This window comes from Lithobates pipiens, unplaced genomic scaffold, assembly GCF_037356315.1.
Source record: "Lithobates pipiens isolate NorthernLeopardFrog02 unplaced genomic scaffold, aLitPip1_a1.2 Scaffold_19, whole genome shotgun sequence".
Lineage (NCBI taxonomy): Eukaryota > Metazoa > Chordata > Amphibia > Anura > Ranidae > Lithobates > Lithobates pipiens.
Window position 1 is genome coordinate 182786991 of NW_027507764.1, and position 17429 is coordinate 182804419.

Genomic DNA, 17429 nt, shown 5'->3' on the forward strand with positions numbered 1-17429 from the left:
CCTCAACTCACATCAAAATCGGACCAAAGTAGTGCAGGGACTACTTTAAAGTCATGCGACTTGAAGTTGCACAGATATGAATGGTACTCATTGGAAATCATGAGGTATGACTTGTCATGCGACTTTGCAACATACAGGGATATACAATGTAATACTGACATATAATCACACATATAGGTTGGACTTGATGGACTTATGTCTTTTTTTGACCTCGCCTACTATTTAACAATGAAACTATGTAACAAGTCACACAAGTGTGAAAGGGGCCTTACCCAAATGCATATGCTGCACTTTGTCAATAAGTCATTTAACCGCTTAAGGACCGCCTTACGCCGATATACATCGGCAGAATGGCATGGCTGGGCACAATCGTGTACCTATTTGTGGCTCTTTAAGGGCCCATCCATGGGTCGCGAGCGTTTCCCACTGGCCGCGCGCTCCCGACCCGGTGGCGAGCTCCCAACCTGGTCCTGAGCTCCGTGACTGTGGCCGCGGGACCAGCGGACCCGATCGCTGCTGGTGTTCCGCGATCGGGTCACAGAGCTGAAGAACGAGGAGAGGTCTGTGTAAACAAACCTCTCCCCATGCATCCTACTGTGGCTGTCACTGATCATATGTTCCCTGTTATAGGGAAAGACGATCAGTGACGTCACATGCCAGGCCACGCCCCCCTACAATAAAAAAAAACACATAACGTCACACATAACCCCTCTCTGCCCCCTAGTGGTTAACGCCTTCACTGCCAGTGTCATTTACACAGGAATCAGTGCATTTAAATAGCACTAATTGCTGTATAAATGACAATGGTCCCAAAAATGTGCCAAAAATGTCCGATGTGTCTGCCATAATGTCGCAGTCACAATAAAAATCGCTGATTGCCGCCATTACTAGTAAAAAAAAAATATTAATAAAAATGCTATAAAACTATCCCCTAACGCTATAACTTTTGCGCAAACCAATCAATAATCGCTAATTGTGATTTTTTTTTTACCAAAAATATGTATAAGAATGTGTATCGGCCTAAACTGAGGAAAAAATTTTTTTTTTATATATTTTTGGGGGATATTTATTATAGTAAAAAGTAAAAAATATTGCATTTTTTTCAAAATTGTCGCTCTATTTTTGTTTATAGTACAAAAAATAAAAACCGCAAAGGTGATCAAATACCACCAAAAGAAAGCTCTATTTGTGGGGAAAAAAAGGACGCCAATTTTGTTTTGGAGCCACGTCGCGCAACCGCGCAATTGTCAGTTAAAGCGACGCAGTGCCAAATCGCAAAAAGGGGCTTGGTCCTTTGGCTGCAAATTGGTCCGGGGCTTAAGTGGTTAATTTACCAGATCTCCTTCCAGTTCTTTGCACAGCTCCAATGCAAAAAAAAAATGATAAAAGTTTTGTGAAAAACAAAAGTAGAATGTCATAAAATTGTAGAGAAATATAAGAGGAATTATGGTGGTAAAATCTTAAAATGTCCTACACAATGATGTTTTCATCTGGTTAACTCCTAGCCTTCATCCTTTAGAAAAAAATAAATTAATTAAAAACTTATAGTTTCACTGCCTTAAAAAAAACGAATTTAAGAATGAAATTCTGTAAATAAAAGCGACAATACTGAAAAGCAAGGGAATCTCTATACGAGTAGTAATTTGTCAACCTGTTCCCCCTGGCACACCAACCTTAACCCACCTTGAGTTTTCACTTGGGATCATTTCCCAACTGAATTCCACTCCCAGCCCACCTCCATTAACGGGAAATGCCCTACACTATTTCCCATCCTAGCCTACCCCCACAGATGTTAAAATTGTAGCACCAGATTCTCATTTGACACTTCAAACTAGATCAGTTTGAACATTTCTTACCTTTTTTATTCAATAACACACAAACAGTTCACATTGAGGACATTACTGCTAGAACCTGTCCTTTCAAACTACTACTATGTAGACAGGGCTCGAGTCCTGCGGGAATGCATGGGAACGGCATTCCTGTACTATTTCCACAACAGGAATGCCGTTCCCATTAGCCGCCTGAGCCTATTCAGCGTAAAACGCCGCTCCGCGGCCGCCCGAGTGACTGGTTGCTAGGCTAGGGCCACTCCGCGTCTAGCAACCGGTCACATGACGTCGGCCGTACACGTGGGCATGCACTGGCAGGAGTCAGTGGGCAGCGCACATACGGCCCGGGCTACGGCTGAGCAGCTCCTCCAGAGCAGCCAGCGACAGACCCACGCCGCTTGGATCCGGACTGTCCTCCTCCCTCCCCTCTACCCAGTGCCAGACAGTCCTGGCCTCCTGGGGCTACAGCCGCTGCACTGCTGCCAGTTTACTTCTCTCCTGAGAAGGGAAGAAAATACCAGGTTAGTCACGTTAGTGTGTTATTAAGTTGCACTCTGCAATACCCTGACAATACTCTGCAATAATCTGCCAATACTCTGCAATACCCTGCCAATACTCTGCCAATACTCTGCAATACCCTGCAATACTCTGCAATACCCTGCCAATACTCTGCAATACATACCCTGCCAATACTCTGCAATACATACCCTGCCAATACTCTGCAATGCATACCCTGCCAATACTCTGCAATACCCTGTCAATACTCTGCAATACATACCCTGCCAATACTCTGCAATACCCTGCCAATACTCTGCAATACTCTGCCAATACTCTGCAATACCCTGCAAATACTCTGCCAATACTCTGCCATAACCTGCCAATACTCTGCAATACCCTGCCAATACACTGCAATACTCTGCCAATACTCTGTAATACCCTGCCAATACTCTGCAATACCCTGCCAATACTCTGCCAATACTCTGCAATACATACCCTGCCAATACTCTGCAATTTTTACTCTGCCAATACTTACTCTGTCAATACTTTGCCATACTTACTCTGCCATACTTGCTCTGCCATACTTACCCTGCCAATACTTACTCTGCAATACTTACCCTGCCAATACTTACCCTGACAATACTCTGCAATACTTACCCTGCCAATACTCTGCAATACTTACTCTGCAATACCCTGCCAATACTTACTCTGCAATACTTACTCTGCAATACTTACCCTTCCAATACTTACTCTGCAATATTTACCCTGCCAATACTCTGCAATACATACCCTGCCAACACTCTGCAGTACTCACCCTGCCAATACTCTGCAGTACTCACCCTGCCAATACTCTGCAATACATACCCTGCCAATACTCTTTAATACTTAGTCTGCCAATACTTACTCTGCCATACTTACTCTGCCAATACTTACTCTGCCATACTTACCCTGCCAATACTTACTCTGCAATACTTACCCTGCAATACCCGGCAATAATCTGCAATACCTTGCCAATACTCTGCAATACCCTGCCAATACTTATCCTGCCAATATTCTGCAATACCCTGCCAATGCTTACTCTGCCAATACCCAGCCATACCCATCCATGCTCAGCCAAGATTACATTGGGGGAGATGACGTGGATATTACAGTGGGGGAGATGTATATTACAGTGGGGGAGATGTATATTGCAGTGGGGACTATATGGTGGTGGCATTTTCACAGGTTTTTGCAAATTCAATTATTATTTGCTGATCCGAAAAATGATCCGATCTGTGACTCTGATCCGAGGAACGATCCGATCCGTGAGTTTTTTGATCCGTTGCACCCCTACCAGTTTTCCTCCGTGTCCCCCTCCAGTTTTCCTCTGTGTCCCCCTCCGTACTGCTACTGTCCCCCTCCAGTTTTCCTCCGTGTCCCCCTCTGTTCTGCTACTGTCCCCCTCCAGTTTTCCTCCATGTCCCCCTCTGTTCTGCTGTCCCCCTCCGTTCTTGTGGTGATTATTCTGTTAGTTTGACAAGTTAACTTATTTTGTTTTTGTAAACTGGCAATTTACATTAAATGTTGCACTGTATTTTCTGTGAAAAAAAAAAAAAAAAAAAATATATATATATATATATATATATATATATATATATATATGCATATGAGCGTATCATTTTTTTTTGGTGGGGGAGTGGATCTTGGGTGGGAGTTCCCACACTTTTTTCCCCAGGACTTGATCCCTGTATGTAGACCAGTGTTTCTTAACTCCAGTCCTCAAGGCACCCCAACAGGTCATGTTTTCAGGATTTCCCTCAGATGAAACGGCTCTGGTAATTACTAAGGCAGTGAAACTGATCAAATCACCTGTGCAAAATAATGGAAAGCCTGAAAACATGACCTGTTGGGGCACCTTGAGAACTGGAGTTCAGAAACCTGATGTAGACTACTAACCTTCCACTGTTTATTTGACTCATTATAATGAATTGTGAAATGATGTTTGGTTTATGCTGTACTATTCCCCTGTGCTGTTTTCTAAATAAAGAAAGTATGAAAAATGCAAGGGGAAAAGAAAGGTTTGGCTTTTTGTAAATGAACTAAAGGAAGACTTTGTAGACTGTGGGGAAAGCCTTTAATTTTGATTGCCTGCTTGTATAAACCTTCAGTTACCTTCCGAAAAATGCATAAAGGTCTATATGATCCACGGGGGAACCTTGTGTCCACATTTAGAATAGTTGGATCTAATCCCAGTTGCATATCTACAATTATGGCCAACATAACGTTTATGGTGTTGATCCTGTCCCTCAGTCTTTGAGCCAAGCAGCAGTCCCGTGGGTATTCAGCATACGACATTGCTTTTGACATATTTATACAAGAATCTTTAACCATTTATTGACTGTATAAATCTTGTTCCATGTGTCTGTGTTTGATGCTAAGTGGACAGCAGATGGAGAGCCAAAGGAAACAATATGCTCTGCTTCAGCTTGTTTGTCACATTATTATTGTTTTCTATATTTTTGAGCACAGTTTTACATATATTTGTTTAAGACATATGGAAAGATGCATGAGTAATATTTTTACTGTTGCTATTTTTTTTTTGTTGGCAGTAATAAAATGTTTCAGGCAAACAGTGCCAGTATTCTTTAAATGTTTATTTAATGAACACCCTTATGACAAATGTGATAAGCAATCATGCCTGCAAACCGATGAGAAATCTAATTAGAGCTAAGGGGTTGGGGGATGTGGCTGGCTCCTATAAAAGATAAATTAATAAATAGATGAACTGCTGTAGTGTTAGGGAATAAATAACCTTGAAGTTTGTCATTTTTTGTAATGGAGCAAAATTGACTAAGTCATAAATGAAAAATATACTCTGGGGACTCAGAATTCCTGGAGCACAGCTTCCAGAGAAGAGCAAAAGTTAATTGATGAAACATTGTAACCGTCATAGGTATTTCCCAATGAACCTCTATGTCTTGCTCTATTTATTTATTGAGAAAATAGAAGTGACTGGCTGATACAGTGCTTTCTTGCTCTAGATGACTGTCCTTGGATATTATTTACAAACTAAAAGGCTTTTCATTCCACCAAGTAAAAAAGCACATCATCATTAGCAACCTTGGATACCTGTAACATATGGTTTTGGCCCCTTTACAAGTATTTTACATCCAAAACCTGCAACTGCTGTTCCCTTTCTCATGTCAGTATTCACCTGAAGCTAATTAGCGCTAATTCGTGGCAATTAGCGCTATAGTAAATGACCCCCATTGTGTCACACTCTAATCAGCTAAATAACTCAAAACACCTGTAAAGGTTTCCTGAGCCTGTAAATGGTCTCTCTTTCTGGTTCAGTAGATTACACAATCATGGGGTAGACTGCTGACTTGACGGTTGTCCAGAAGACAGTCATTGACACCCTCCACAAGGAGGGTAAGTCACAAAACGTCATTGCTAAAAAAGCTGGCTGTTCACAGAGTGCTGTATCCAAGCATATTAATGGAAAGCAACGGGGATATATGCAGCCTTGAGAGTGTTGTAAAGCAAAGGCCATTCAAGAATTTGGGGGTGATTCACAAGGAGTGGCTGGTGTCAGTTGTTCAAGAGTGAGGTTAGGACACCTTGCACAAATTGAATGGGGAGAGACAGGGGTGAGTGGATTTAACCACTTCTGGCCGTCCACCGTACATATACTGTGGCAGGGCGGCCCGGCTGCAGAAAATTACGTACCTGCGGGTGATTATATGCACGTGGTGTAGGAGACGCGCATGCTGCCAGAGCACTGCTGCCTGCTGTGATTGGACACAGTGGGAGCCAAGCAACAGGCCCAGTGGTCGCAAAGGCTACCACAACCCATCAATCATTCACTGGAGACACGGAGCAGCAATGTAAACCAGGCACACTGCTGATCTGTCGGTGAGGAAAAGAGAGATCGTATGTTTCAGCTAAGCTGTTTTCCTCCAATGTAACACTCCCCCCCCCCCCCCACATGCACAGATAGAAAGTATTCCTTAGGACACACTTAACACCTTGATTGCCCACTAGTGTTAACCCCTTCCCTGCCAGTGTAATTTATACAGGGATCAGTGCATTTTTTTAGTGTCACTTAGAGTCAAATCTGTCCGCCGCAATGTCACAGTCCCACTAAAAATTGCCGATCGCCAACATTACTAATAAAAGATAAATAAACAAAAATGCCATAAATCACCACGGTTTGTAGACGGGATAACTTTTGCGCGAACCAATCAATAAGTGCTTATTGGGATTTGTTTTTACCAAAAATATGTAGCAGAATACATATAGACCTAAAATGATGAAGAAATTACATTTTTTCATTTTTTTTATTGGGAATGTTTTATAGCAAAAAGTAAGAAATATTGTTTTTTATTTAAAATTGCTGCTTTTTTTTGTTTATAGCGCAAAAAACAAAGCTCTATTTGTGGGGAAATTTTTATTTTTATTTTGGTACAGCATCGCACGACTGCACAATTGCCAGTTAAAGCAACACAGCGGCCTGGTCAGGAAATGGGTAAAATCTTCTGGGGCTGAAGTGGTTAAAGAGGGGTGTAAAATCATCAGAGGAGGGTGCAAAACAGGTATAGATTTCAGGGAGCATGTGCAGTGATGGAGAAGGGGTCCGTATTTTGATTGTAATGTAAATAAAGCACATTGATGAGGACGAAGGGTGTAGCCGAGATGCTCCAGAGTTAGTATGGGAAGGTCTGAGTATTTGATCATCTGGAGTTAGGTAACAGAGATGGATGCGAAAGGAATACATATTGAAGTTGGCAGTAGGGTAAATTTGGCAACATGCTTTTTCTAAGTACCCAATAGAATTAGGTTATCAAATTTTCAAATTGAAATTTGAGCATGCCATACTGACGACTGGAAACCACACCCACAAAACACCCCTCCCATTTGTTGACACACTCATAAGCCATATCCCCATTTTTAGCCCCCTCAAACAATTGGCCACAGATTTGTGGAACAAGAGACAATAATTTAAGATATAAAGACACAATTAACAGAATTCAAATAAGAGATACCAAGATATGCATGCATAGTTAGGAGGAATGCCTTGAAGGTACTAAGCAAGAACAACAGTAACCAATGGATATTTGTAGGCTTGACCAGTATAGTGGTTGCCACTTCACAGTATATGGCTTGTAGTGTGAGAGTACACATTTGCACGCACAATATCACCAGCATGCAGCATGCCTTTTTTTTTAAGGAGATGACAAGCAGGGCCATTTTAACAGGTTCCTTCCCAACCTATAGCAATATGATGGCTGGTTAGGACATTCGTAGGTTGGCTTGGCACGATTTGTCACCAGCTATATCCATTGGACACAGCCAATAACTGATCAGTGTGCCAGCCTGCTGCTGGTACCATTGGACCACTGTGACAATTGTAAACAGTGGATGGTTTCCTTTCATGACATCTATTGTGCACAATCATGATTAGATGTGGCCAATCACAACTAATAACAACAAAACACACTGAGTGAATCAGTTTCATTCAGGAAAATTGTTGCTTATACCACTGAAATGCACTGGCATAAGCATTCATAATGTGTAAAAAAAAAATCTTGATCGCTTCCCCAGAAAAGTACAGTGTCACTATGGTAACACTGTATTGCTCTAGTCACAGTGTGTAAAAAAAAATTGTTAAAAAAAAAAGAAAAAATGTCATAAAAAGAAAACAAAATATTATTATTATTATTATTATTATTATAATTATTATTATTATTATTTTTACATACGGTCACCAGTGCAAAAAAAAAATGGGAAGTGTTTTTTTATTTTATTTTATCATTTTCAACTTCAAAAACCTTGTCATGCCTCCTACTAAATACCTTGGACTTTCTACTTTCCAAAAAGGGGTAATATGGGGGAGATGCATAGTATGCATAGCATACTAGCTCATTATGTAATACTCACCTGAGATCGAAGCCCTCGCTGCGGTTCCCGTACACAGCACCAGGTGACATCACTCCCGGGGGTTACTTCTGGGTATCGCAGCTCCGGGGATGTGATTGGCTGGAGCCACGATGGCGTCACTCCTGTACATTCGTGTGTTAAGGGCACACTCACTGAAGCAACGACACATATGTGCCATTATAGGCTTACCTGTGGCACAAAGTGGTTTGTAAGGGTTTACAACCACTTTAACAGGACTTTAATGGCCCAACCAGTAAATGGTATGATAGCAACATAACAACCACAAAAAGAAAAAATACATAAAATAGATACAAATGTTATTTAACACAGAGTTAATAGAGAGCAACAGTGGTGGCTGGTGAACATGACAATCAACATAATACCTACCATGGGAGGTATAGTACTGATATGTCCCAGGACTACCGTGATGAGAACACCAAGGCGGATGTTCATGGACAACACCCGATAAGTTTCAGAATAACTTCTTTCTTCAGGGGTGTATATACTGATAGAGCATATTTACTTCTATAATAAAATTAACAAAAAATGAATAGATCACAAAAGACCAATAATGCATACACCATTTGTTCATGTATAGTGCAAGATTAAACTTACATGTTGACACGGATTTATAAAGAACAGATGCAACGGCCACACAATGGTTAAAAACAATCAGCAACGTCTATCCAAGGATCCTAGGAAAGCCAAAATCGCTCACAATGTTGGCAATATCCACGTGAAAACCAGTGAGACCAGGCAATGGAACACCACCAGAGAAGCAGAAGTGAGCAGGGGGAATATAAACTGTGAAAGATTCACAATCTATACAAAAATAGAAAAAAGTATACCAGATAATGAAAGAAACCAAAAGAGGAGTGAAACCAAAAATGTGTATATATATGTATATATATATATATATATATATATATATATATATATATATATATATATATATATATATATATGGCAACAGCAATTAGACCATGCATGTATAAGCATGGGATATATACCATATTATTAGACAGAAATGGCTAATGAAATCCAAGCCCAACCCAGCAATATATCTAGTGTGTAATGGCAGCTAATTCATACAGAGGGAAAAGGTAATAGAATCGCTATTTACCAAAAGGAAAAGCAGGTATGGTTCACTCCATGCAGAGGACCGCGTGCGTCCAGTGGCCTGGATTCAAAGGGATGGATAAACAGCATGGGAGCCAGAAGTTTCCTCTTATAGTGCCGAATGGCGGGGAAGAAACCCCACCTGGGGTAGGCATGCATTCCACTCAGTCCCCGGGCAAGCGTTGTGCAGCACAACTGAACCCAAGGGGTGTGGCGGCGCTCTGCGTCAGGTGCCCACAGACATACATGGCTTGGCCAGTGGTGAAGCATAGACCCGTTCCCAGGTTACAAGGCAACCAAGGGGAAGGGGGATGCAGCCGGGACAAAAACAGCCAAGGATGCAAACACTGTCACTCCTTGCGAATGCACTGAAGTGGCCCAGGCAGACCAGGTGGATCATCACTGGGGCATGGTGACCAAGGAGAAATTGGTGAAATGTTGGAGAAGATACATATATATATATATATATATATATATATATATATATATATATATATATATATATATACAGAAGTCATGGGCTACAATAGTAAACTATTAAAGCTAAAAGAAATTCAACAAAGGAATTGCCCATGGGACTTTAGAAGGGTGGTGCTATATAAAATGATACATCAAGTATATAAAATTACAAAATGTATTTAATAAAAAACATGTAGAGTAAAAATATTTCATCATAAAAGATAGATCACAAGTATATATTCAAGATGCTGATATAATTGTTGAGACATTGAATTTATAATTGACGGAGCTATAATCTCTACGTGTTTTGTGGGCAACACCCACTTCATCAGGAGTGGGCCAAGGTTGGTTTTTTTGTATGTCTGTAGAAAAAAAACACATCACAATAGCAGCAACCAATTAGACAATTTGAACATTTAATGTAAAGGAAAAAATATTATTTTATTTAAATTTTAAAGGTTATATTCATTTAGAGTAAAAAAGTCCAATAGTGTGCCTTAGGTATACTCACACTTTAGTAGGTTCCCCCTGGAAAGGGACCATTAAAGTATAAACAATCAAATAACACCTGGATCCTTGCACCATGGGAGGACCACCACAGCAGAGGTTCCAACCAGGAGCTGAGGGTGGTAGGATAAGACGGAAAGATGGTGCAGATGTGTGACACCCAGATCTGGGAAGATGGGGTGTCACTCATCTGCACCATCTTTATGCGCACCTCATTATCATATTTTTGAGTGGACACTCTAAGCCCTTGCACACATGGTCGAAGATTCCGACAACCAAATCCGTCGGATCTTGCCTGAAACTGTTGTATACACACGGTCGGGAGAAGTTGTCGGAAAATCCGATCGTTCAGAACGTGATGACGTTATTTTGTTATGACGGGTCTACGTTCAGGCTAGTAGCCAATAGCTTTGATGTAGGAATTTGATCTGAGCATGCGTGGCGCTTTGTCCGATCGGAATTCTCTACACATGATCGGAGTATGTCCGATCGGAGCAGTTTGTCGGAAAATATTTCCAGCAAGTTGGAAAATTTGGTCCGACGGAAACAGTCCGATACATACCACACACAGTCAGAATATCCGACAAACTGCTCCGATCGGACACATTTCGACGGAATCTCCGACCGCGTGTACAAGGGCTAAGACACTTTGTATCCATTTTCTTTGATAGGTACTGCTTTCAGTACATTTACACACCTTATTGGATTAACACAGTAGTGTTTAATACACATTTACTTTCAGCATATTTTAAAGTGGAGTTCCGCCATAATTTTTTATTTTTTTTTAAGTCAGCAGCTACAAATACTACAACCCCTGACTTTTAACATAAGGACACTTACCTGTCCAGGGTGCCCGCGATGTCCTCACCCAAAGCCGCCCCACCCGTTCGGCTCCCGGGTGGAAGCACCGGCATCTTCAGTAAGGAAATCAGGAAGTGAAGCCTTACGGCTTTACAGCCTGGTTCCCTACTGTGCATGCGCAAGTCGTGATGCGCTTTCTGAGTGGTCCCTGCTGTCTTCTGGCACCTGTGTGTCTCCCAGAAGACAGCAGGGGGGATGGAGGAGGGGCTGCACATGGCGCAGATCGCCGCAGATACTACAGCGATCTTTCGCCAGAAGTGGGCACAAATACCTGTATTAGACAAGTATCCGTTCACCCCTCACCTCTGAAAGGTGCCAAATGTGACACCGGAGGGGGGAGGAATCCAGACAACGGAAGTTCAATTTTTGGGTGGATCTTTGCTTTAAGGTACTTTTTGAAAAATCCCTTTGCCTTTTTTTTTGTTGCACTTCACCTTTCCTATCCACCCCCAGCCTTACAATTTTCCTATTGTACTCTAGGGGTATTGCAGTGAGGGCCTTATCTGTGTGCTCCACCCTAAGTCTATCCTATCACCGTCAGCTACCGGTTGGAACCTATGCTGTGGTGGTCCTACCACAGTGCAGATTTTGTTTGATTTTATCCACTCACTTATACTTTAGTGGTCCCTTTCCAAATGGTACCTACCTTTGTGTGAGTATACCTATGGCACACTATTGCACTTTTTTACTCTAAATTGATATAACCTTTAAAACCTAAATAAAATAATATGTTTTTCTTCTACATTAAATGTTCAAATTTTCTAATTGGTTTCTCCTATTGTGACATGTTTTTTTTCCACAGATATATACAAAAAAAAAACCTCAGCTGCCTCCTGATGAAGTGGTTGTTGCCCACGAAACGCATAGAGATTAAAGTTCTGTTCAATTATGAATTCAATTTCTCAACAATAATTTCAGCATCTTGAATATATACTCGTGATCGATCTGTTATGCTAAAATATGTGTACTGTATATGTTTTTTATGAAATATAAAATAAAATCATTTTATTTAGTACCACTCTTCTAAAGTCCCATGGGCAATTTCTTTTTGGATTGTTTCAGAATATTGGGGATGGAGTGTTGCTCTATGGTCTGAGTATAGGTAGCCTCTTTTCTAGTTTCTATATTAAAGCGGGAGTCCACCGGGACTCCGCGTTTTTTTTTTTTTTTAAAAGCCAGCAGCTACAAATACTGCAGCTGCTGACTTTTAAAATAGTGACACTTACCTGTCCAGCGCGCCCGCGGTGTCGGCACCCGAAGCCGATCGCTAGGTCGTCTGTCGGGTCCTGCCGCCGCCATCTTGGGTATGGGAATCAGGAAATGGAGCCTTTCGGCTTCATTTCCCGGTTTCCTACTGCGCATGCGCGAATCGCGCTGCGCAATAAGGACGCTCCCCGCTGCCTCCGGGAGCTGTGTGTTTCCCAGCAGGCAGCGGGGCACTTGCGGGAAGGGGCGGGCACTTGCGAAAAGGGGCGTAAGTTACGCCCCTTTCCGCAGAGAGCTATCCCGGAAGTGGGTGCAGTTACCTGGATTATCCAGGTAACTGCACCCCCTCCCCCCTGAAAGGTGCCGATTGTGGCACCGGAGGGGGGGAGGGTTCCGATGAGCGGAAGGTCCACTTTAGGGTGGACCTCCGCTTTAAAGCTAGGTGCACTTGCCTAATAATCTCTGCTTCTGGTCTGGATTCAGCAACAGCTTTTCCATGGACAGGATATGTCTCTCAGACTTTCTCTCTCCTCACTTTTTACACTTTCTCCTTGTGGGATTTCCAACCCAGCAATCCAGAGACAGAAAATTCTATGTATAATTAATTCTGTGATAAGCAGCACAGCTATTTCCAGCTGTCACCATAGATGTACCCTCCCTGTTATCTTAAAGGGTAAGTATAGTGTATTCTCATTGAGCACGTTTGAAAAAAATTGTGTTATACTATTTAAAGTAATTAATATGTGACTTTCATAATTTCTTATGCTTGTTTTTTTAATAATTGTAATAAACATGGAGACTTGTACATCAACCATTCAAAATAGAACAAATTAGCTGCTACAATGCTTCTGCCTAACTTTAACAGATGTTGAGATACAATGTCAGCCCCATGTGGAATGCATTGTTTTGAATCAGCTAACTCATAGACTTGCATTTTTAGAAGGAGCAGTTAAGCATAACTATTTTCTACTGCAATAAAGGCAGCAGAGCCTAAGTATTCAATTAGGACATATGGCACCTGTGTATATATGTCTGTATAACAAATTGTACAAAGTTTTTAAACCATTAAAGCCCAACTATAGGCACAGCAAAAATCAAATTGCTTGTAAAGTCTAGGGGTACATGGATATGCAGTATTAATTACCCTAATCCTTGCTCCAGCTGTGTGACCAGTCCTGCAAAATTTCCTCCATGAGGTGATTTTGGCTGCAGTCGCAATCTCGCCTCCTTCACATCCAATGCAGGATTAATAGGCCGCTCTTTGTATGTGATCATTTAAAGCATGGGTGCTCAACCCGTGGCCCCCAGTTGTTGCGGAAGTACCATCATGTCTCTGACTTTGGGAGTCATGCTTGTAACTGTCAGCTTTGCATTGCCTCGTGGGACTTGTAGTTCCACAACAGCTGGAGGGCCACAGGTTGCACATCCATGATGTAAAGGGACCATTCACAGACCACTTTGGAGAGAAGAGAGCACCAGAGCAAGAGTTAGTGTAATCAATACTGCTTGTTTCTGCCTGTTTGTGGAATGCCTAGGGTGGGGGTGGGCGGGCTGAAAGGATAGATTTTATATAATTCCCTGAGTTGGGCTTCAACACATTGATAAGATTATTTACATGAAGGTGAACTACCTTAAGCGAATGAATGACAATGAGACAGCTTTGCTTCACCCCCTGCCACCATAATCCATTTGTATTGAAATTGGCAAGTTTACATTATTATGTAAGCAGGCATGCAATAGCCTCTGTATGACCTAAAGTGAACCTGTAAGTAATTTTAATGTATTCATGGATGCATTCTAGATATGTTACAATATACAACAATTTACATATGCATACAAAAAAAATCCACTAACAAGCAATCTTTAAAGTGCACATTGTGTTGGCAATGTTTCTACCTCACTTAAATGAGTAATGATACATAAAATAAGTGATCAAAACCTTTTGTCTATATAAAAATCAACCCATGCAGTTACAGCTATTACAGATAGAATCAAAAATGAATCATAACTGTGCGAAAAGAATAACAATCAAATTTATTTATACAAAAAAGAAATGTTAGAATAATCAGAAATTACCAAATATAGTATAGTGATGCTACAAATGCAGTGTTGCCAGTCTACAAAGATAGTTAATACAAAAAGGAGATATGGTTACAATTGACATGCACATGTTATCAAGTTATTAAGACAAGCCTAGGATAGAAAATAGAGAAAAGAAAAGAGACATAGGTACATAGACCTTACTTAGACAGCCCTTATGTTACCATTCGGCACACCGAGAGGAAGAGAGAGTGAGTAGCTCTCTGTACTGCTTTTATACCCCCCCGCCCCTACTCCCACCAATTCAGGTTCTACCCGCCCTGGAACCTTATCATTGGTGCAGAGTTGCATCAAATTCTGATTGGCTGTAATTTCAAGTCCAGTTTGTCATCAGGCTTGAAAATTAGACTCTCTTTGGTGCCTCTCTGTCTGCTTTCGTTAAGTCTATCTCTTGATTTAAAACAGTTAACCCGCTTTGGTCTTAATATAACCAGTTTCCGAAATTAACATATCAAGCCCACAAGACCAAGTTGAGACACAACGCCTGATATGGCAAACAATAGGGTAACTTAGTTATCACCTGACCATTGAAGACATCAAACAGCTTTTGAAAAGCAGGAAAAAGAAGTAAGCTGGACTATATCTCATCATAATATTGTAAAATATATCATGTACATCATCTTCCTGTAAACACACACACACACACACACATATATATATATATATATATATATATATATATATATATATATATATATATATATATATATATATATATGGTTCATAGAAAGTCCTCCTTGAAGACCTCCTCCTTAAAGCTCCTTGATATGAATATTAATTTTAAAATTTTCACACCAGTTCCCCTTGAAGTTCATTCTTGAACTTATGCCCTCCCTCAATGATCCTGTACCCACCCACAACAGTCCAGAAGCTCTGACCCTTCCCCACCACCACTGAGGCCTCCTTTTCCTTTCTTGAACACGCCGGTGTTCTGCCATATAGCGTCCGGCCATCGGATTGTGTCTGTCCCGTACTGCGCAGGTGCAACGCTTGCGCAGTACGGAGCAGAAGGAAAATCGTAAAATCTCTGAAGATGAACGGTGCCTGCGCCGTGAGTTGAGGTACTAGCCCCACCATCCAAGTGGACATAGGGCTGCAGATATTAGAGGGCCCGTGCCTTGCTGCGCTCGGCTCTTTATATTCTAACTCTATGTCCACTTGGATGGTGGGGCTAGAACCTGGACTTACGGCACAGGCGCCGTTCATCTTTGGCTATTTTCGGAATCTGTGTGGCCTGTGTACCACGCATGCGCAGTACACAGCGGACACTATCCAATGGGGGACACTATGTGACAGTACACCAGAATCCATCAAGGTAGACTTGAAACAGAAAAGAAATTCAGATGCCATTGAGCCTTCACATCTCAACCATAAGTGCCTGTACTGCAATGTTTCATCGCCCCTCTGCCTTGGAAGAACGGAACTCCAACATTGATGGTGGGATCCTGGCATATCTAGTCCTGTAACTTGGGAATACAGAGTAATGATTGCACCAATTGGCTCGGACCGCGAGACAGCACTTTTCAGCATGGTGAAGGAAAGTTCATGAGAGTCTTATTCGTTGCACATTTGTCTCAAGAGATGACTTGGTTATCATTGCTTCTTCAGGTGGCTGTCGGGCAGGCCTCCAGACAGACGTGCATGAATACAAAAAAAGAAGGAGAATGTCAGTGTACAGTTATTGGAGGAATTCCGGACAGGAGCAGTGGGTCGGCCATTAAGACTAAATGCTTTTAAGGGGTGTAATGTGGACAAGTAAAGTGGGATCCCCACAGGGTACAGAGTCCGAGCAACAGCTAGTATCATCCATGGCCCTTGATGGTAGGGATAGTCAACACTGCCTGCTATTGCCAGGTCCCTGGGTTCACCACACCTACTCACAGTGCTCAGGTTAACCACTTTCAGACCGGACCATTTTGCTGGTCAATGACCAGAGGTCTTTTTACAATTTGGCACTGCGCTGCTTTAACTGGTAATTGCGCGGTCATGCAATGTTGTACCCAAACAAAATTTGCGTCCTTTTTTTCCCACAAATAGAGCTTTCTTTTAAAGGTATTTGACTGACTCTGCGATTTTTATTTTTTGCAATATAAACGTAAAAAGACCGCAAATTTTGAAAAAAAATGATATTTTCTACTTTTTGTTATTAGAAAAATCCAATAAACTCAATCTTAGTCATACATTTAGGCCAAAATGTATTCAGCCACATGTCTTTGGTAAAAAAAAAGTCAATAACTGTATATTTATTGGTTTGCGCAAAAGTTGTCACATCTACAAACTTAGGTACGTTTTCTGGAATTTACGCAGCTTTTATGCCCCGTACACACGAGAGGGATTAAGTCTGACAGACCTCCAAAGGAGTTCCGCCGGAGTTCCGACGGAGTTCTGGCGGACTTTTCGACCGAACGGACTTGACCACACACCATCACACCAAACTCCGACGGAGTCGAACGTGATGACGTACGACTGGATTCGACGTAGGAAGTTCCTAGACAGTAGCCAATAGCTGCCCTAGCGTCGGTTTTAGTCCGTCGGAGTAGCACACACACGAGCGGATTTTTCGAAGGGGACCGGGTCCGGCGGAGTTCCGTCGGGAAAATTTAAAGCATGCTTCATTTCTAAAGTCCGTCAGACTTTAGCTTTGCTAAAGTCCGTTGCAGCCCACACACGAGCGGATAGTCCGCCGGACTCAGTCCGTCGGAGTTTGGATGTCGAAAAGTCCGCTCGTGTGTACGGGGCTTTAGTTTATGACTGCCTATCTCATTTCTTGAGGTGCTAAAATAGCAGGGCAGTACAAAACCCCCCCAAATGACCCCATTTTGGAAAGTAGACACCCTAAGGAAATTGATAAGAGGCATGTTGAGCCCATTGAATATTTTATTTTTTTGCCTCAAGCGATTGAATAATGACAAAAAAAATGTTTTTATTGTT

At 41.7% G+C, this 17429-nt stretch overlaps 1 protein-coding gene across 5 annotated transcripts in view; it reads left to right on the forward strand.

Annotated features, from left to right (window-relative positions):
• Positions 1-17429, forward strand: part of MYRIP (myosin VIIA and Rab interacting protein) — a 689287-nt gene that overhangs the window by 366845 nt on the left and 305013 nt on the right. The window lies entirely within an intron of this gene.